Source organism: Myotis myotis, unplaced genomic scaffold (assembly GCF_014108235.1).
Source record: "Myotis myotis isolate mMyoMyo1 unplaced genomic scaffold, mMyoMyo1.p scaffold_m19_p_14, whole genome shotgun sequence".
NCBI classification, from domain to species: domain Eukaryota; kingdom Metazoa; phylum Chordata; class Mammalia; order Chiroptera; family Vespertilionidae; genus Myotis; species Myotis myotis.
In genome coordinates, this window is record NW_023416318.1 from 939,290 (window position 1) to 962,206 (window position 22,917).

The 22,917-nt window shown below is 45.5% G+C and overlaps 1 long non-coding RNA gene across 1 annotated transcript in view; it reads right to left on the bottom strand.

The window, feature by feature from the left end:
* The window catches only part of LOC118668756, a 29,790-nt gene extending 7,077 nt beyond the window's left edge, over nucleotides 1-22,713 (bottom strand). Inside the window, exons 1-2 of the long non-coding RNA XR_004971752.1 lie at nucleotides 22,676-22,713; nucleotides 197-239 (exon numbers count right to left, since the gene is read on the bottom strand). This is a non-coding gene — a long non-coding RNA (uncharacterized LOC118668756). The remainder of the gene's footprint in view (nucleotides 1-196; nucleotides 240-22,675) is intronic.
* Nucleotides 22,714-22,917: the final 204 nt, after the last annotated feature.

The following is a 22,917-nucleotide window of genomic DNA, read 5'->3' on the forward strand; positions in this document are numbered from 1 at the left end:
TGGGAACTGGAGCAGAAGGGTCTGACCACAGCTGGTCCTGGGGTTGGGGGTAGCGGGGGGAAAGTCTGGAACCCTTGGAAGCCCTGCTTCTCTTGGCGAGATCTCAGAGGAAATGGTAGGGTAGCTAGTGAGGCCAGGAACTAGGAATTCTGGCTTAGAAAGCCCATGAGAGAGGCTATACTAACATAGTCCCTACCTGGAAAGTGAGGCCATCAAAAGTAGGAAGCCAGGGCAGGAGACTGCAATTAAAAAAAAAAAAATTATTATTTTAATATATCTTTATAGATTTCAGAGAGGGAGAGAGATAGAAACATCAATGATAAGAGAGAATCATTGATCGGCTGCCTCCTGCACACCCACCATTGGGGATCAAGCCCACAATCCCAGCATGTGCCCTGACTGGAAATTGAACCATGATCCTGGTTCATAGGCCGAAGCTCAACCATGGAGCCACACCAGCAGGGCGAGACCAGCACAGCAGCATCAGCGGGCCCCTGAGAGCTCTCGGGGGACCAAGGCCACTGATACTGCATTTCCTGCAAATGTTGGTTGTCCTCTGTGGTAGGATGAGCCATTGCTCACCATTCTTCAGACACTTCCTGTATTAGAATTTTACACTCACACCCTTTGTCATGTGACATTGCAGTGTTCCCTAGTAGTGTGAGCGGAGGACAACTTCTGCCACGGATATTGGAGTGGCCATGTGCCTTGCTTTGGTCAGTGGAATGTGGACAGGAGTGACTCAAGAGGCCTTAAGAGGCATCCTGTGCTCCTGCAATTTTATGAAAAGAACATGTTCTAGTAGGGCTGGTCCAAGGAAAATATGGAGATACGTAGACTTGAGCCAACTTGAAGCTTCAGTCCTAGCCCAACAAACTTGTAGCCTTAAGCAGCGTTTTCCCTGCCAACCGACAGACCTAAGAGCAAGAAAAGAAATGCTCATGGTTGTATGTCATTGAGCTATGTGTTGTTTGCTATACAGAATCATTATAGCATTTGCTGACTGATATTCATACTGTTCTCCCCACTTTCATAACAATAAGAACCTCAAATTTTAACTGCCTATTTGGAATAAGGCTAGATTCCCCAGCCTTCCTACAGCTAGGTGTGGCCATATAACTGAATTCTGGTCAATGAGATGTTAGCAGAAGTGTTGTGTGACAGCTTCTCAGAGCCTCCCTTAAAGGCCTGTGGCATGCACTGTCCATCCCTTCCTGCATCTTGCTATCTGGAGAAGGAGTTGATGGCTGGAGCTCTTGTTGAGATTTTGGGTCCTGAGGAAGAAAGCCATAGCCTAGGGAAGATGGAGCAGTGAGCTTCCTAGGCTATTCCATAAGAGACAAATAAATTGTGTTTCTTAAGCCTCTTTATCTTTAACATTCCCCAGCTGAGCTTACTCCTGACACAATCCTCAAGCCAGGTATTCCTGATCCTGATAAAGCATTGTGACATTGCTTCAGACGCAGACTATTGTGCAGCAATGATCAAGTGCTATTACTAATCCACTTTTCTATACCAATCTAAATGGGTATATCACTACACAGATTGAAAAATAAACCTCTCGGGGGAAGAATAGGAAGTGACTGATAAGGGTACAGACGATAAGAATGTTCTAATGCGAGATAGCGATGCTGGTTGCACAACCCTGTGAGTATAAAAAGCAATGAAAGAGTATACTTTCAAGGGGTGAATTTTATGGTCTGTGAATCATAAACTATGAGAACATCAATGGCCTGTTCACTGTTTCCACCACTGTGAGGCAGGTACTAGTATTTCCCTATGTCACAGTACATGAAATAAGACTCAGAGGGCTCCCAGTTCACTCATGAATGTCAGGGAGAAGACTGGAACTCAGGTCTCCTGACACCGGCACACATGCTGCTCTCACCCCATCCCTCTAGTGTGTTCCCCAGTCCCCACCCCACCCCACTCCCACCAGGGGGCCACCGGGAGACTGCACACAGGACTATTTAGACAACACTGAGCTATGGGTTCAGCTTGTTTTTCAGCTCTTCTTTCTAGCACCTTCTCCCCGGGTGCCCTCTTCTCTCTAGTCACTCTCTGTCATACGCCAACTACCCTGGCTATTCAGGGCCCCTGCCCACTCTCTTTGACAAGCATTCTTGCCAAGAAGTATAAAATGTATTTGACTGATATAAACCACCATTTAGGGTGGGTCAAAAGTAGGTTTACAGTTGTACGTGAAACACAGTTTATCCTTGTATTATTTTGTATTAATTATTGTATTATTTTCCATATGAACAACCATAAACCTACTTTTGCCTCGCCCTGTATAACACAACTGCAAGCAGTTTTTCCCACGTTACCGCAACTCTCGAATGCCCCTCCCCACTCTTAGGATGGCTAGAGGTGTCAGGCACCTTCCTCTGGAGCTCCCGCATTTTGGGACGTTCAACTGACAGCAGCACACAGCTATGGGAGGTCTCCTGTGAACCAGCCACTTTGAAGAATGCTTGAATGCGTTCTCAAACTCCCCAGCAATCCATAGAACACGAGCACATCGAGGAGCACATTCCACAGATAAGGAAACTGAAGCTCAGAGAGGTTAGGTAATCTACCCAAGTTCTCACACATAGTGAGTGGCCAAGCCAAGGTGAGGAGCTGATTGGCTGTACTTGTTGTAATGTACCCCGCGAATCACAGAAGGACGCCTCAAGAAGTCGAATTAAAGAGTCACATTTATTGCAATCCGGGACTATGAGGGGGCATTCCCAAATCTCATAGCCCTAGGATGGTGGCAAAACCAGACTTATATAGGCAAAAATCACAAAGGTATTGATTACATCCCAGGGTTTGGAATGAGACACCTGGCTCACAAAAAAGCAGATTACAGATGCAGAATTAAGCATGTTAATTACAGTTTCGGGTCTCGGGGTCACTGAATTGACAGAAATACATTATCTAGAGCCCTTGGGTAACCTGGGTTAAACTTAGGCATGTTATCTAAATTACAGTTTTGGGTCTCCGGATCACTGAGTTGATAGAAACACATTATCTAGAGCCCTCGGGTCTCCCGACCACTGAGTTGTCAGGACAATTTAGAGTAATTGTGCTGTCCTGGTCTCGGGACCACTGAGGCAGCTGGAACGCACCACCTGTGGCCACTAAAACAATTTAGGGTAATTGTGCTGTCCTGTTTCCAGGTACAGTAGAATGTGCTCTCTAAGACCAGTATGATAACAATCAATGGAATAGTCATTCAATCGATAAGTCATTCAATCGAATGGGATGACTTATACAATTTAGAAAATCAAAGTAACCTGTCCATTGTTAAACAAAGCAAATAGGTACCATACTTCATACTTAGTTCATGTGCTCCAGCTGCCAGAGGTCAAGGGGAGTGTCAGGTTCAAGCCCCTCTGCCAGGGACTGGACCTCCTGGATGGACCTCCTGGGATGCCGGGTATTCAACGGAGAAGACATAAGAAGTCATGGGTATATAAGAGAGTCTTTACTGTAGGAGCCAGTGGCCATGAAGCCATTGCTACGACAGGACCTATAAGACAAAGCAGTTCTCCAAAGCAAAGTCCCCTCCAGTAGCGGTACACCAGCGCGGTAACAAAGCATCTTTCCTACAAAGTAGCAGCAGCCTCTAACATAGGAGCCATGCAGGAGCCATCCTTAGAGCTACAGCCTCACGAAGCAGCCGCCTCCAAGCCCGCTACCTGCTGGTCAGGGTCATACTTTAACACTGACTTAGACGAAAGAGGCTTCTTCCCAAATAGTGAACTCACTATTTTGCGGTATAGAAGGTCAGGCCTGCGCAGTGTACGTACAGTAAGATAGCTGTGTCCTTGCTTCTTGCACCTGCGTAAGAGCTGTAGCCTAAGGGGAAATCAGCCGCTGCTGGGAGGCGGCAGGAAACAAACACCCTGACCTCACCCGCCTCCTCCCTCCAGCGCCTTCCATGGCTGAACCTGACCACAAACCAGGGCAAAGTGGCCTGGATGATGCAATTCATAAAGGTCGGCATTGCAGGACACCAGGCCTGGCTGAGGAAGGTGGGGAGGGGACCTGGAGGGGCAAGCAGCGTTTATCCCACACAGTACCATCCGGTGAAGCTACGTGCCCTGCGGGCCTCAGAAAGCTGACTGTCTTGTTATGAGCATACACGAGCCATCCTGGGCACTCCAGAAATCGTGGGGGCACTGGCACTTTGCAGGGGTGAATGTGGGAAGAACTTGAGAAAGAAGGACATAAATATAACCTCATTTGTACCTATGAGGCCTGGGAAAACTCACATACTTTATTACCAAAGCCCAGCTCCTCTGAGGTTGGCAGTGGAGGGAGAATGCCCTGGTTGCAGGAGCAGAGTTCCAGCAAGGCTTGTTTTGCCCATGGAGACCTCTTTTTCTTTTTTTCTTTTTTAATATATATTTTATTGATTTTTTTACAGAGAGGAAGGGAGACGGATAGAGAGTTAGAAACATCAATGAGAGAGAAACATTGATCAGCTGCCTCCTGCACACTCCCCACTGGGGATGTGCCCGCAACCAAGGCACATGCCCTTGGCCAGAATCGAACCTGGGACCCTTCAGTCTGCAGGCCGACGCTCTATCCACTGAGCCAAACCGGTTAGGGGCTTGTGGAGACCTCTTCATCTCCTTCACTCTTGTTACCAATGGCAACCGTGGGGCGTATGGCTTCTTACTGCCCTTCATACCTGCAATACTGCGGTGTGGTTCTGATACCAACTCTCCGGACTCCACAGGTGAAGGCCACAGTCTCCAACAAAACTGTCATGCCCCACCTGGCCACAGTTCAGGGGTCCTCAGGCCACCCACACTCTGAACAACTGGCTATACATTTGGGAGTTTAAGGTACCTCTCTTCCCAGGTGGCCCATGAGTCTCTAGCCACTTCCGTGCTTGTCCCTCAGATGTAGGAGAGGTCCCGGCTTCCTGCTCTCCCCTCAGGATGTTGTTTCACTAGAATGACTCACAGGACTCAGAAAAGTGCTATACGTACAATTTGGGTTTTATTATAAAGGATACAAATCGGCACAAGCCAGATGAGGAGGCCCATAGGGAGAAGTCTGGGAGGGTCCTGAACTCAGAGCTCCCAGGTCCTTCCCATGCCGAATCCAGGCTACAGCGTCCTTCCAGCACAGCGATGTGGTCACCTGCCAGGAAGCTCGCCCAAATCCCAGTGTCCAGATTTTCCGAGTTTCCTTGGGATTTCATTGCAAGGCATGGTTAATTGAGTCACTGGCCACATGATTGAACTCAGTCTTCAGCTCCCTGACCACTGCGGATTGATATCACCTGGCTCAGAGCTCCAGCTCTCAGCATACTGGTAATACCCTCAAGGTCCGCCCATGTTGCCAAATGGCGAGATTTCCTTCTTTTTGAAAGCTGAGTAATATTCCATTGCATGGATGTACCACATTTTCTTTCTTTTTCTTTTTTTGTTAATCCTCACCCGAGGATATTTTCCATTGATTTTTAAAGAGAGTGAAAGGGAGGGGGAGAGAGAGAAACATCCATGTGAGAGAGACACATCAATTGGTTGTCTCCTGCACATGACCCTACCAGGGCCGGGATTGAGCTTGCAACCAAGGTATGTGCCTTTGGCCGGAACGGAACCCGCAGCCCTTCAGTCCGTGGACTGATGCTCTATTCACTGAGCCAAACTGGCTAGGGCTGCAGCACATGCTCTGTATCCATTCATTCACAGTAGGCACTTAGGCTGTCCCCATGTCTTGGCAATTGTAAATAATTCTGCAATGGACATAGGGATGCATATATCTTTTTGAATTAGTGCGTTAGATTTCTTCGGATGAATACCCAGAAGTACAATATGATCAGTCTGTCTTTAATTTTTTGAGAAACCTCTATACTGTTTTTCACAGTGGTTGCACCAGCTTATATTCCCATCAACAGAGCACAAGGGTTGCCTTTTCTCCACATCCTCACCAACACCGGTTATTTGTTGATTTATTGATAATAGCCATTCTAACAGGTGTGAGGCAATATCTCATTGTGTTTTGATTTGCATTTCCCTGGTAATTAGTGACATTGAACATCTTTTCATGTACCTGTTGGCCAGCTGTATGACTTCTTAGTTAAAATGTCTATTGAGGGCGAAGTGGACTAGTATCTTGTGAGGAGAGACTGGGGTTTGTGGCTCTGGGGAGAGAGCTGAAGGGACCAGGATCCCTGTGCTGAGTCCCTCTCCCACACCAGAGACATCCACTTTCTTGGGTGGAGCACTCCCCTCCTTGTGGCATCAGCTTGGGGGATGCAAAGCCCCACCCTCCAGACTCCCTATCACCCTATCCTGTGCAGCACATCCTGCTGAGGAGTCAGCTGCCTGAGCCAGTGGGCAGAGGGCCAGGCAGACTCAGGGGGTGTCAGTGACTGGGTTGTGTGCCTTTGAAACAGGGGCAATTCTCCTCACTTTCCTGTGAACCCGACCTCATGGGAGATATGCTAGCCCACCCTCTGGGCTCCTGGTGGTCCTGCCCTGCCAAGCATGGGCTCCCCAGGAGATCTGGGCAGAATCCAGAACAGACTGAGCTGGGTGGCTCTGGGGGAGGGGCCGCCTCCCCATCGTTCCCCAACCCTGACTGGCACTTCCCCCCACAGGAGATCCACTAGCCCCACCAACGTGACTCATGATTCCTGGCAGCACCACCCTGCTGAGCTCAGCTCCTGGCAGAATCTGGGACAGACTGAGTAATGTGGCTCTAGGGATGGGGGCCACCCTCCCTCACATGCCTGAGTGGTGCAGAGCTTCCCTTCACAGAGCCAAATCGTGGTCTGTTTGGGACTGATAAACCCTTAGCCTTGCCCTGATGATTCCATGAGACACCACCCCACCCCACCACAAAAATCTGTGGGCACCCAGTAGAGAGCAGCTAGACTTGCTCTACCCTGAGACTTTTGCTGAGTGACCTCAGACCCAGTCCTGGCACTGAGTGTGAACCTGTATCAGTCTGTGGACTCCAATCACCTCTACCTGGTGACTCACTGAACCTGCCTCATGCAACTGGAATACCGCTGGAGGCCCTTTCTGACGCGGCCTGGGCCTGACGCGACTGGCAGGCAGAGGCAGGTACTGGACTGCTGTGGGCCTTTTGCTGACCTGCTCCCGGGCTGGGTGCTGGTGGGAGTTGACCTTGGAGCGCAGCTTTGTCCTTCCCACTCACACCAAGGCCCAGAAGACTCATCAATACAGAGGCAACCACCTACTGTGGATCACGTTGTAGCTCCAAACATGTTGCCCAGGGCCTGTCACAGGCAGTGTCTGATTTTAACATGTCGTTGACATCAATGGATAGATTTTAAAAAATATATATTTTATTGATTTTTTATAGAGAGGAAGGGGGAGGGATAGAGAGTTAGAAACATCCATCAGCTGCCTCCTGCACATCCCCTACTGGGGGTGTGCCCACAACCAAGGTACATGCCCTTGACCGGAATCGAACCTGGGGCCCTTCAGTCCGTAGGCCGATGCTCTATCCACTGAGCCAAACCAGTTAGGGCTCAATGGATAGATTTTCCCAACAGGAAATCAATAAGGAAACAGTGGCCCTAAAGGACACACTAGATCAAATAGATTTAATTGATATTTTCAGACCATTTCACCCCCAAGTACCAGAGTATATATCTTTTCAAGTGCACATGGACCATTTTCTAGGATAGACCATATGTTAGGCCACAAGACAAGTCTCAATAAATTTAAAAAGATTAAAAGACTTAAATGTAAGCCTCAAAACCATACAAATTCTAGAAAAAAACAACAACCATAGGCTGTAAAATCTCAGACATTTCTCATAGCAATATTTTTTCTGATATAACTCTCCCAGCAAGGAAACAAAAGAAAAAATAAACAAATGGCACTACATTGAACTAAAAAGTTTTTGCACAGAAAAGGAAACCATCAACAAAATAAAAATGATAATTCACCGAATGGAAGAACATATTCACCAATGATACATCTGATAAGGGATTCATAGTCAAAATTTATAAAGAACTTATGAAACTCAACACCAAAAAAAACCCAAAAACACAAACAATCCAATTAAAAAATGGGCAAAGGACCTAAATAGGCACTTCTCCAAAGAGGACATACACATGGTCAATAGACATATGAAAAGATGTTCAATGTCACTAATCATCAAAGAAATGCAAATTAAAACCACAATGAGATATGACCTCACACTTGTTAGAATGGCTATCATCAATAAATCAATAAACAATAAGTGTTGGTGAGGATGTGAAGAAAAGGGAACCCTTGTGTACTGTTGTGGGGAATGCAGATTGGTGCCGCCATTATGGAAAACAGTATGGAAATTCCTCAAGAAGTTAAAAATGGAACTACCCTATGACCCGAGATTCCACTTCTGGGAATGTACCCAAAGAAACGTGAAACACGAATTCAAAAGAACATGTGCACCTCTATATTCACCGCAGCATTGCTTACAATAACCAAGATTTGGAAGCAGCCAAGTGCCCATCAGTAGATGAATGGGTAAAAAAGCTGTGGTACATTTACTATTCAGCCATAAAAAAGAAGGAAATCTTACCTTTTGCTACTACATAGATGAATCTGGAGAGCATTATGCTAAGTGAAATAAGCCAGTCAGAGAAAGACAAGTACCATATGATTTCACTCTTATGTGGAATCTAATGAACAAAATAAACTAAAAAAACAAAATAGAAACAGACTCATCAATGCAGAGAACAAACTGACAGCTGTCAGAGGCGGGAGGGGTTAGAGTGTTGGGTGAAAAAGGTGAAGGGATTAAGCAAAAAACATAAAGACTCTTAGACCCAGACAATAGTATGGTGATTACCAGAGGGAAAGGGGTTAGGGTAGGTAGAAAAGGATAAAGAAGGGATAAATAGTGATGGAAGACTTGACTTAGGGTGGTGAACACACAATACAATATACAGATGATGTATTATAGCATTATACACTTGAAACCTATATAATTTTATTAATCAATATCACCCCATTAAATTTAATAAAAATTTTAAAAATTATTAAGAATTTCACAATGGTAACAGCAGACCATTTAAGCAAGCACACGCTTTACCCTCACCAATGCAGGAGGAGCATGGAATGAATAAATAAATCTATTTATAGACACTAATGTTGCGGGGTTGATTGTTACTGCAGCATAACTCAGTGCATCCTGATTAATATGCACCAGTGCCTACAAGTTCCTACATATTTTGACTGTCACCCTGCCCATGTGGTTGTCTCCTTGACACCCAAACAGGACAACCAGAGTTGTTTTCTTGGAAGGAACATTACTAGACTGCTTTTGGAAATTCTCAAAATTACATGAGGTACAAAAATATTCCCAAACCCTATTTTTAACACTTGAACTTTGCCAGTATAATGAAACAGATGCTTTCTATCAACATTCAGATAAAACAATAAAATGTGTATTTATAAACGTTTAAATCCATCACCACAAAATAAAAGGATGTATGTTTCATTTGTGCTTTTCTTTTTTAATTTTTTAAATATATTTTTTTGATTTAAGAGAGGAAGGGAGAGGAAGAGAGAGATAGAAGCATCAATGACAAGAGGTTCATAGCGGGAGCGGAGGGAAGGAATGGAAGCTGGTGCACAGGGGATTCTGTATGATACTATAATGGTGGATACATGCCATTAGACATTTTTCAAAACCCACAGAATGTACAACACAAAGAGTGAACTTGAATAGAAATCATTATAAAATAACTAGAGGACTGGTGCACGAAATTTGTGCACGTGTGTGTGTGTGTGTGTGTGTGTGTGTGTGTGTGTGTCCCCTCAGTCCAGCCTGCACCCTCTCCAATCTGGGACCCCTCGAGGGTTGTCTAAGACATCCCTCTCACAATCCAGGACTGCTGGCTCCCAACCACTCGCCTGCCTGCCTGCCTGATTGCCCTTAATTGCTTCTGCCTGCCAGCCTGATCACCCCCTAACTACTCCCCTGCCAGCCTGATCGACGCCTAACTGCTTCCCTGCCGGCCCAATTGCCCCTAACTTCCCTCCCTTGCCAGCCCAATTGCCCCTAACTGTCCTCCCCTGAATGCCTGGTTGCCCCCAACTGCCCTCACCTGCTGGCCCGATCACCGCTAACTACCCTTCCTTGCCAGCCTGGTCGCCCCTAACTGCCCTCACCTGCCAGCCTGGTCTCCCCCAACTGCCCCCCACTGCTGGCCTGGTCCTCCCCAACTGCCCTCCCCTGTAGGCCTGGTTCCCCCCAACTGCCCTCCCCTGCAGGTCTGGTCCCCCCCAACTACCCTCCTCTGCAGGCCTGATCGCCCACAACTGCCCTCCCCTGCCAGCCATCTTATGTCCACATGGGGGCGGCCATCTTGTGTGTTGGAGTGATGGTCAATTTGCACATTACCTCTTTATTATATAGGATGTATTAATATTAGTTCATTAATTAAAATTAATGTGTCACATTAATGCAAGATGTTAATAGGGATGAAGGAGTACAAAAGAACTTTGCATTTTTCACTCAATTTTTCTGTGAACCTAAAATAAAAATGCTCAAAAAGAAGCATTGCCGAGGCTGGTTTGGCTCAGTGGATGGAGCGTCGGCCTGCGGACTGAGGGGTCCCAGGTTCGGTTCCGGTCAGGGGCATGTGCCTGGGTTGCGGGCATATCCCCAGTGGGAGATGTGCAGGAGGCAGCTGATCGATGTTTCTCTCTCATCGATGTTTCTGGCTCTCTGTCTCTCTCCCTTCCTCTCTGTAAAAAATCAATAAAATATATTTAAAAAAAAAAAAGAAGTGTATTAATTTTAAAAAAACGTATATCTTAAATGTATAACAAATGCATATTAGATAAGATACTCTCATTTTTGTTTCTCACTGCCTGTTACTACTCTTTCTCAGCCAGGCCTCTCTTAACCAACAATATGGAAAGATAAAGAAAGAGACTTTGCCATGAGCTCAGGCGAAAGGCCACTTGTGCTGGGAACTTGCTCAAATGTATAGCAAAGTAGAGAGAAGCCCGACAGCAGCAACTCCAAGCACTAACAGCAGAAAAGAAACTGCAGCTCAAAAGGTATTGGGTTGAATGTGAAGCTTTGTGTAAAGTAGAAGCAGAACAAAATGAGTTTATTGACCAGTTCATGTTTCAAAAGTGAACTGAAAATTTCATTTTATAGCAGGAGGGCTCCCCAAAAACCCCCAAAATCCCCCCAAACAAAAGTCTCTGTACCATTCCAGTGACTTTGACTAATGAGCCAAGTATGTCATGTGAGATGGTGTGTGAGGGCTGCAGCATCTTTGAAGGCGATAAAACAAATCAGATGCCAGTGCATGTCTGGCGAGCACCCGGTGGCCGCGATGGCAAAGGTTCTCACCTTTTGCACTCTTAGTCTGCACTGAGCAGTCTGTACACTTTAATCTATTATTTTTTTTTTTTGTAAATTCACAAAGCTTTAGATGAAAAAGAAATGAATTAATGTTTTCAAAAAAAAGAGAGAGAAATTAAAGAACTCTGGTGGAAGTAAAAATATAACAAATGTGCCGACACAGGACAGGGTGAGTCTTTAAGAGAGGCAGTGAGCAGGGCATTGGGCCAGGGAGCTGGGTGGAAGTAAGGGAAAAGCAGGAGATGTGGTTGAAAGGGGTGTCTGGGACCTACAGGTGCCTGAAAAAGGCACCAGGGTGAGTGGGTTCAATGGGGGTAATGTCCAGGTCAAACTCCCCTTTCCAAGCCGTGCACCCTGCCTGGGCCTGGGGCTGCATCAGCCCATGGAAATGGTACATCTGGCCCTGGGTCTGTGCTGGCTGCTACCCTGGGACCAGATGGGAGAAGGCCTCTGAGGCCAGGCCTAGGAGCTGGATGTTAATTCAGTAGATAATGAGGAGCCTGATGAGAGTCTGGAAGCAGGAGAGTGACAGAGAATTGAGTTAGACTGAAGGATGAATTCATTTATGAGCCAGATGCTGAGAGAGGCGATGCGAGGCTACACCAAGGTTAACTGGGAAACTCTGAGCTGGAGCAGCATCCATATATGTAGGATGGGGAAGAAATGGGAGACTAGAAAACCGATATGGCTCAGAAAGGAATTGAGCCCTTTGGATAGGAAACAAGAATTTGGGTGGTGTGCAGAAGGAAAGATTGAGCAAGAGAGACAGAAAGCAGCTGCCAACTTATCTGCATGAAAACAAACACCTTGAATTTGACAGGAGACTTCAAACATTGTTAAACTCTTTGGCAGGTTTCTCCCCTTTAACCAGCCTAACACAGGAGGGATTATTTCCCCCTCACACCGCGGTGGTGTTTTCAGCTCAAAACAGTCTTGTAGAAGCATCAATTGTAGGAAGCTTGTGAAGTTGGGTTCCCCATGGAGTTTTTTGTCTTTGGAAAGTCTCTTCCCCACAACCTTCTGCACAAGCACTTCCCTGAAGTAGATAACAAGGTCCCCCTTTCCCGAGGAGAATGGCAATACCAACAAAGTCTCCAGTGAAGGAAGCAGGACTTCTGCTCAGAAGTCGCTCTTAGCCAGCGTGCCCGTGAACGTAGAGTTACTCCCTGCTCTTTTCTCTAAATAAAGGCATGGGAGGTCATGGTTGCAAGTACAAATAATTGTCTGGAAGGGAAACAGGAGTTCATTACTAACCACTTATATCTCAGCCCAAGGAAGAAAGAGGTCCCAGGACAAGTTATAATAAATACTGATCACACTTTAGGGTAAATTGAAGACTTTCACATTCATCATCTTGATCCTCAAAGTAGCACGGAGGGCCTGGTAGGATTAATATTCCCTTTTAAAGCTGAGGCAAGTAAGTCCCAGAGAAGCTAAGTGACTTGCCCAAGAATACACAGGTAGTTGCTGTTGGCAGGGTTGGGACATGAACCCAGGGCTCCTCACATCCAGTGTGATGCCCTTTCCTGGGGGTGGGTGGGAGCTGTGATAGTCTGAGGTGTGGTGCACTTGCCCAGGGTGATGTGCGGTAGGGAGGGCACCAGAAGACCCTCGAGAACAAGAGCTGGGAACTCTTTGGGTACACCACCAACTGATAGGATTGAAGCCACAGTCAGGCCCCCCTAAATTTCATCCACTGTCCAGGCCTCAACTCTCAGCTCTGGGTGAGAGCGATAAAGAGAAGAGAATAGCGGGCAGTAAACCCTGGGTCACCCATCAACCCTAAAACTCAACCTTCACCTTAGTTCTTTGCTCCTCCGGAGGAAGCCTACAGCCACCACAAGCTCCAGCTCTCCCTACCAGTGGCAAGATTGCCATGTAAGAGCTTGGCCCCTCTTGGGGAATTTACATGTCCTCTGTGCGTGCGACCACCTAGCTCAAGGTCCCTGAGGTGCCAGAGGCTGGGAGTTGACTGCCCGTGGGGAGCCACTGTCAGTGGTAACACGAGGCTGCTCTTGGCATAGGAGCTGGTGCTCTTCACAAAGAACTTCGCCTCCAAAGCTCAGGCCCTGGACACATGCTCATAGAAACTGTATCTGAAAGAGACAATGATGTGGCCTTAACTCTGGATTCAAACACCTACATCCCAGATAAGATGCCTCTTGAGGTCAAAGCTACCCTTCCTCAAGGTCCCTGTGGGAGAGCCATGCTCAGAAAGGACAATTTATAACGTGTGGGGCCTTTGACCCAACCTCAGATGTGGGATCATCAAGACCTCCTTTATCTTCAAGGTCAAAGAAGGAAGGAGGTTGTCCAAAATGCTCTTTGGAGCTGGACACTTTTGGGAATTCAAGGAGAGCTTTGAGACACGCCCCCCTCCAACCCTTCCCCCAGAGACTCCCCTTCTGACCACAAGTACTCAAAAATTTGCACATGATTACTGAGGTCTATGGGACCAATGCTGCCCATTTAAGGACTTCAGCTGAAAGACCCATAATGAAACTAGATGACCACTTCCTCCCCCTTTCCCTCAGGCCTCACAGGGAAAGGATAAGAGAATGGGAAATGGCCCCTCCCCCACCTTTTACGCTCAGATCATGTCTCCAATATCTTATTTTAAAATAAACAATCATTAAAAATGACCAGGATAGGAATTCAGCTATGACCCATTAGAACATCTTCCAGGCTTTAATGTTCTTGATGGCCTAATGGATGCAATTTAATCCAACATAGCACTATGAGGGCCTATTTGAGACAGGCTCTATGGTGGGTGCGAATTCGGAGGGGGGGCGGGCCTTCATAGAAGCAGTCACTGTGTAGTCGAGAAAACTCATACACCAGTAGTTACCATTCAGGCCAGTGCTAAGATTGAGTAATGGGAGAACAGGGAGGCAATGATTATTTCTGGATAAAGGGGAGAACTTAGGCAACAGGCTTATAGAAGAAGGTTAGATTGTTGGGCTGTTTCCAGGAAAGATACGTGATCTAAGGAGAGAGGTGAGAGGTAGGTGTGTCTGAGGGAAGATAGATGCTCTGGGAGGACTGGCGCGTGACATTTGTGAGTATTGTGTTAGGGGAGAGAAGAATTGAGCCAGCTGTGATTCAGTTAGATCTGGGTCCAGCAATAAATGGATAGGACAGGTGAGCAGGTGGAGAGAGAGAGAGATTAGTAAGAGGACTTGCAATATTGAACATTTGGACAATGTTATTGAAACGGACTAATTTCTCCCCCAAGGAGTAACATCTATGGCAAGAAATGCATTGAATTAGGGAGACATTCCTGGCTTTAGCACTCTCAGCTGGGGGACCTTGGATAAGTGAACTGCCTCCTGGGTCTCAGCCAGCACCTGTACAGACGCAAGGAAGGTGTGCCTACTGTTGGTGGTGTTTGACAATACATCCCTCCCAGCAGGAAACAGGTGGCTCAATGAAGGGGGACGCTGAGGAGGACTGAATGAAAGACTGTTTATAAAGGCTTGGGCACAATGAAGGGAGCCAACAAGAGATGGTAAAATGCCAGGGACTTGCAACATCTGGAAGCCATTATCATTCCTTGACCTGAAGGTGTAAGGGCATGAAACCATTAGCTGTGAGAGAGGGGCTGTCTGACCAGACCTGTAGTCTTTGATAGAGAATGCAGCCACAGCCAACTGTGGCAGAGCAGGGCGGAGGCCCAGGGAATAAATACCCTGACCTCTAGCCACCCTCCAGTGCCGCTCAGCTGAACATGAGCCAAAGCCAGAGAGCAGGTTGGATAGTCTAGAGGTCAGCTTCCCAGACAGAGCAGCCAGGGAATGGGCCAGAAGAGGCAACAAAGAATATCTCCCATAGGTAGCAGGCTGACAAACTTTGAGTCATTGTATGTCTATTTTAATGTGTAATAAAAACAACATAGCTAGTACATCAAAGCTATGAGTTTACAGCTATTATTGCTTAGGATAAGACTAACTTTGAAGTAATTGAAAGTTAGACAGTTGAAAGAAAAATATTAAACGATAGTACAGATGGTACAAGAATATGGCAAAATTCAAGGAGATGGAATTTGTCAAATTGAAGTTCAGGAAATTCTGGGCTGGATGATTAACATAAGATTTCTCCCATCTCTGACTCTGTTTGAGTTTCTATGTGTCTAAATTGAGTACAGCATGTCCTCAAATAACTTCATTTCATTCAACATCGTTTCGTTATAATGTTGATGAGGAAAAAAAATCAATTCTGGGTGGGGCCACTGTCTGTGTGCAGTTGGCACAGCCTCCCCATGTCTGTGTGGGTTTTCTCTGGGGACTCCGGTTTCCTCCCACATCCCAAAGGTGTGCACGTGAGAGGAACTGGTGTGTCTGCGTTGTCCCAGTCTGAGTGATTGTGGGTGCGGGTGTGCAGGGCCCTGCCATGGAAGCAGCTCCTGTCCAGGGTAAGTCCCACCTTGTGGCCTGAGCTGCCAGGAGAGGCTCTGGCCACCCGAGACCCTGGGCTGAAATCAGGGGTCTGGAAAAGAATGATCTTACTTGTTTTTATTAACCTCTCTAAAAATGTATGTATAGCTCACATTTATTTCAATATTTAATATGAGAATTTTTGGATCTTTATTCAGAAGTTCGGTGATGTTTTTATGACCAGAAATATAGGACTCTTGTATCCATCAATTGCCCTAGGGCAAAACTGGTTTCACTAGACATTGTTTTGCTTAAAATTGTGATTTCCAAGAACCTATTAACGATATTAAGTGAGGACTTACTGTACATAGAAAATGCCAAGAATATGATAGTGTACTTGTAGATAATCTAAGTTCAGTAAAATGTTATGACTATGAGTGATATGGTCAGATGATCATGGGACTCCTACTCATCCCACTACTCTATGGAGATTGTTCTTCCTCTTCCTGAAAGCTAAAAAGCACAAGGACATGAGCAAGAACATTCACAGCAGCACTCTCTGTGATAGTATAATTTGAAACAAGCCAAATGTCAGTCGAGGGGATAAAAAAAATTGATACATTTACACTATGTGGCTATGAAAAATGAACAAATCTAAACTGCATGCAGCAGCACAGATAAACTCGCAAACCCAACATTGAGTGAAAGGAACCAGACACAAAGAGTCCATACCGTAAAATGTCTTCTACATAAAGTTCAAAACAGGCTACACCAATCCACGGGGTCAGAAGAGGGGCTTCCATTGCAAGAGGAGGGTGATGGTGACCGGAAGGCGCCAGGAGGCAGGCTTTGGGAAGGGAGGCAGTGCTCTGTTTCTTGACGTGGTATATTCAGTTAGAGATAATGCATTGAACTATACATTTGTGGTTTTTAAACTTTGTGGTAGGTCTCATACTTCAGTAAAAAATTTATTTCAAGTGTACAGAACATGGGAACGCTGTGATTCCCCCCCCCCCCCCCGCCGCCCCCCTGTTGGCCCTAGTAAGATTGGCCACAAAAGAAGTGACCTTCTGGGATAAGCATAGATAACATGTCCCTGATGATTGAAGTCTTGGTAAGTGTCCCGTTCCCACCAACTCCCTTCCCCCACCTTCCTCAATTTCCATTATTGGTGGAGCTTCCACAAATATTTCACAGATGCCCATGAGCTTAGCCTAACAGTGTGTGTTGAGAAGCTGGAGCTGGTGAATTGAATTAAGAATATTCAGATTACGCACTGGCTGGGTGGTTCAGTTGGTTGGAATGGCATCCCATGCACCTAAAGGGTGTGGGTTTGATTCCCGGTCAGGGCACATACCCAGGTGGTGGGGTCAATTCCCAGTCAGGTGCATATGGGAGGTCAGATTATGACCTGCTGACTGAGGGGACACAAGCCACCTCAGGTAGCTCCCTCAGCGTCTGAGCTCCCACTTTGGGAAGTGAAAGCCACAGGGTCATCTGGGTTGCAGTCAAAGTTTCAATACACTCATGCAAAGGAAGTAGAGTGACAGCAGTGGGAGAGGGTCATGAACCTGGGGAAGGTCAGTTTTCCATCCTAGGTCATGAGTGAGCAGGAGATAGAAAGCAGGGTAGCAATCACCTATTACTTATACGGTGGTTGGGTCGGAGGTCACTACTTAACTCTAAGTGGTTATTGTAAAAGGTGCCCCAGGAAAAGAAACGTGGGGACTTACGGTGGGAATCCTAAATTCAAGTCCTTATCTAAATGTCCAGACTTTGGGTGTGAGTGGATGACTTCCTCGAGAGGCTGAGACTTACGCCAGTTCTAAAACGCCCAAGGACGCAGAGAACCTTCTATAGGAATGTCTAAGATGCCAGGTACTGAGAACTAAATACCACAGCTGTGCAGGAAGCTGAAAGTCACGTGGTCAAGACTGTGGCTGAGCTCTGTGTGGTGAGGGTATCTCTGTGGGCCCTGGAGCAGCAGATGTGCAGAGCAAGACCTGAAAGTGAGTGGTAGCAATGGTGCCGACCACAGGCCAAGGAGCCTCTCTAGGCGACCATCCACTGTAGCGAAGGCAAGCGAAACCCACATCCCTAGGGTACAGCAATCCTGAGGGGTGGAGAGAAGACACAATACCTCCATTTTTTTAAAAGAATGAAATCTGGGGGGTGGGGGAGGGGGAAAAAGAGAGCTAATTTCTCACCAGGTTGTCTGTCCTTCCTTCTAAAAGCCAAGCAATATGCTCTGTCCTGTAGAATGTTCAGAGAAGAGGAGTTCTCTGCCTACGAGGGCCTGACAGGGCTCCCCTGAATAAAACAAAACCAAACCTGACTAGACAAAGTCATTTCTGAAGAGGCAGAAGAGACCCGGGGCCCACCTTTCAAGTTTCCACATCATCCTCTTTATCAGTCCAGAGGTCACAAACCTTCAGGCCAGATTTGGAAAGATTTACTAGCCTAAGGTATTTGGCCTTTATTCACCTGGCAGGAGAAAGGAATTGAATTTTTATATTTAAAAAAAAAAAAAAAAAGGGATGAGATTAGATGACTGGGGGAAGCAGGGGGAACCAAGCAGGAAACTTAAATGAGTGAAGAAAGCTGGGTGTGAGACAATAGGAAGTGGGACCAATATGTGGGGACTATGGCAGCTGGAGAGACCATCGAAAGGGGACAGTCAGACCCCGCTGGCATGGCTCAGTGGGTGAACATTGACCTATGTACCACAAGGTCACGGTTCGATTCCTGGTCCGGACACATGCCTGGGTTGCAGGCTCGATCCCCAGTGTGGGGTGTGCAAGAGGCAGTCGATCTATGATTCTTTCTCATTATTGATGTTTCTATCTCTCTCTTCTCTGAAATCAATAAAAATATATTTTAAAAAATACAAATAAATAAAGGGGACCGTCAGCTCTTGCCCATTGCTACCATGTGGGACTTGAACACCCTGTGTTGCCAGAACTTCAGATTTTCCCAGAAAGGCTAGAAAATATGGATTTTTTTTTTTTAGACCAATTCTCTCAGTTTTTAAAAGTTAGCAACAAACTCAGTTATTTTTCGAATTGCAGTGCAGATGGACACTGTAAGGGTGAAACAAAACTTCCAAGGGAAATTCTGGCTTCTGCTCACCTCTCTGGCTGGATTTACATTTTCTTATTTTTCTGCCTCTGAGCAGTATCCTCTTCCTACCAGCTCAGTCTTGCTGTAAAAGCATGTTTTTGATAGTTTCTCCAGCATCTCTGGGATTTTTTACTTGGCAGACTTCTCCAGAATCTAGTCTGTTATGTTATTGGAAACATGACACTTACTTTTCTTTCTTCGTTTTCCAGCGGTCTCCCAGAACCTTTTGCTCATCCTATTTCCTCTTCCTCGTTGACTTTCATCACCTTCTCCTCCACTTGCTAAGACGTACTGCCTATTATAGACAGAATTCTAAGAATGCCCCCCCAATTCCTAGCCTCTGCTGCATGCATATTTTCTCCCAGTTATTCAATAAAACGCTAATCTGTGAGAGGATTTTGCAGATGTAATTAACATCCCAAATCAGTTGACTTGAAAATTAGTAGATTATCTGGGCTTGACTTAACCCCCTGAGGTTTTCAAAAGCAGAGAGTTTTGCCTGATTGGTAGCAGGAGAGAAAGTCACAGAGCTGTGCTCAGGCTGGCCTGGAAAAAAAGCAAACACATGCTGTGAACTTCCCATGGGGCTACACAGCTGGCGAGGAATTATGGGCAGCCCTTAGGAGCTGAGGGTGGTTCTTGGCTGACAGCTAGCAAAAAACTGAGGACTTCAATCCTGTAACTGCAAGGAAATAAATTCTGCCAAAACCAGTGAGCTCGAATGAGGACCCTGAACCCACATAAGAACTGCAGCCCTGGCCATGATTTCAGTCATGTGAGAGCCCAAGCAGAGAATCCAGTCACAGTGTACCCAGACAAACTGTGAGATAATCGATGTGTGTTGTTTCAATCTGCTGTACTTGTGGTAATATATTACACAGCATTAAAAACAAATACAGCCTTAAACTAATATACCTACCAATATATCTACCTTATTCCTCAAGGACAAATTCAAGTTTCAGCTGTTAAAAAAATAACAGCAAAATGGAGTTGGCATTGCCAAGAGAGCAGTCTAAAATGGAATCAGGAGGCCTCTGGGAAGCTGAGCTAACTCAACCCCTCAAAAAGCCACATCCTCATACAGTTTCTGGAACTGACCCTTATCAGACGTATCCTTGGCAAATATGTCCTTCCGTTCAATGGGTTATCTTTTCATTTTGTTGATAATTTCCTTTGCTGTACGAAATCTTTTTAGTTTGATGTAGTCACATTGTTTATTTTGTCCTTTGTTGCCCTTGCTTCAAGGAATGTTGGAGATTTTACTGCCTGTGTTTTCTTGTAGAATTTTTATGGTTTCAAGTCTCACATTTAAATCTTTAATCCATTTTGAGTTTATTCTTTCTTTTAATAGTTTATTGATTTTTAGAGAGAGAGGAAGGGAGAAGTGAGAAACATCGATGTGAGAGTGCAACATTGATTGGCTTCCTCGAACACCCTCTCCTGGGGATGAAGCCTGCAATCTGGTATGTGCCCTAACCAGGAATTGAACCACCAACTTCTCGGTGTATGGGACAATGCCCAACCAACTGCGTGACACTGTCCAGGGCTTGAGTTTATCCTTATATAAGGTGTAAGAAGGTGGTCTAATTTCATTTTTTTGCATGTATCTGTCCAATTTTCTCAACACAATTTATTGAATAGATTATCTTTATCCCTGAGGATGAAAAGGGGCCACATGTTGACCTGACTAGCTTGGGAAGGTCTGTGTGGCAGCCTTGCAAACTCAGAGATCTAAAGTAACCGCAAAGGGGTACTGAAATTAAAACTTTAACTAAAACTTTAACTAAAAGCAATCTATGGGGGTTAGTCATGTCTTAGGTCAGTCTTCCCTGATAAAGATCAGCTTTGATCTTAACTGAGCCTATTGTCTTTTTGCATCTATGATAACATACCTTTGGAATGTCAGGGTAACTCCCCTTTTTCTGGACCCCTCAGGGCAGAGGCCACAAATTCCCTCATTGTTATTGTTATCTTGTTAATTGTTGATTGTTTATTTTAAATCTTTATTGTTGAGATTATTACAGTTGTTCCTCTTTTTTCTCCCCATAGCTCCCCACCACCCAGTTCCCACCCCACCCCAGGCCCTTGCCACCCTATTGTCTGTGTCCATAGGTACTGCATACATGCATATAAGATCATTGTCTAATCTCTCCCCGCACCCCCCACCCCACATCCCTTTCCCTCTGAGAATTGTCTGTCTGTGCCATTTCCATGCCCCTGATTCTATTCCATTCACCAGTTTATTCTGTTCATTTGATTACTCATTTGATTTTTAGATTCACTTGTTGATAGATATGTATTTGTTGTTCATAATTTTTTATCTTTACCTTTTTCTTCTTCCTCTTCTTAAAGAATACCTTTCAGCATTTCATATAATACTGGTTTGGTGGTGATGAACTCCCTTAGTTTTTTCTTGTCTGTGTAGTTCTTTACCTCACCTTCCATTCTAAATGAGAGCTTTGGTGGGTAGAGTATTCTTGGTTGTAGGTTCTTGCTATTCATCACTTGGAATATTTCTTGCCACTCCCTTCTGGCCTGCATAGTTTCTGTTGAGAAATCAGCTGACAGTCATATGGGTACTCCCTTGTAGGTAACTAACTGGTTTTTTTTTCTTGCTGCTTTTAAGATTCTCTCTTTGTCTTTTGCCCTTGGTATTTTAATTATGATGTGTCTTGATGTGGTCTTCTTTGGATTCCTTTTGTTTGGGGTTATCTGTGCTTCCTGGACTTGTAAGTCTATTTCTTTCACCAGGTAGGAGAAGTTTTCTGTCATTATATCATCAAATAGGTTTTCAACATCTTGCCCTCTCTCTTCTTCTGGCACCCCCATAATTCAGATGTTGGTATGCTTGAAGTTGTCCCAGAGGCTCCTTACACTATCTTCATATTTTTGGATTCTTTTTTCTTTTTGCTCTTCTGATTGGGTGTTTTTTGCTTCCTTGTATTTCAAATCACTAACTTGATTCTTGGGATCCTCTAGTCTACTGTTGAATCCCTGTATATTATTCTTTATTTCAGTCAGTGTATGCTTTATTTCTGACTGGTCCTTTTCCATTTTTTTGGCATTCTCACCAAGATCTTTGAAGGTCTCTCTAAGTTCCTTGGAAGTTTCTAGAAGATTCTTGAGTAACTTTATAACTGTGGTTTTGAACTCTACATCCAGGAGTTTGCTTTCTTTCATTTGTGACATGTTTCTTTGTCTCCGTATTTTGGCTGCTTCCTTGTGTATGTTTCTATGTATAGGGTAGCTGCTAAGTCTCGTTGAGTTGATAGAGTGGCCTTGTGAAATAGGTGTCCTATAAGGCCCACTGGTTCAGCCTCCCCAATCGAACAACCCTTTCACAGGGGTCACCTAAATATCCTGCATATCAGATATTTACATTACGATTCATAACAGTAGCAACATTACAGTTATGAAGTAGCAACAAAAATAATTTTGTGGTTGGGGGTCACCACAACGTGAGGAACTGTATTAAAGGGTCGCAGCATTAGGAAGGTTGAGAACCACTGCCCTAGAGCCTTGCCCGGCACTGGAGCTCAGAGCTAGCGGGAGCTTGTAAATTCAGTTTGCAATGCTGGCCTTTTAAGAGGAGCAGCTGGGTCACTCAAACGCAATCTGCACTGTTTTTTACAGTCCGTAATTCTTACAGCCCGTCGGGACTTCTGTACCCAGCTCTGGGACCCTGGGCTGGGGGTCTGGTGTGGGGCTGGGACTCCTTGCTCCTCCAGGCAGCCTCCAAAGAGGTGATCTCCCTCCCCATTAAAAAAGCGCACTCCCAGATGCTGGACCCGCACCTCCTACCAGTCTCAATGCGCTTTCTTCTTTACCTCTCCAGTTGTAGTACTTCCACGCAGCCAGCTTTCCCGTGGTTCTGGATGAGAGTTGTTCTGTATTTTAGTTGTAATTTTGATGTGGTTGTGGGAGGCAGCAAGTACAGGTGTTTACCTATGCTGCCATCTTGGTTCCTTCTAAATGTTGATTGTTGACACCTATGTATCCTGTACTCACCTATGGAAAGAAGCATGTTATCCAATTCTAGAGATTTCTCTGCTTTGCTTTCTCCCACCTC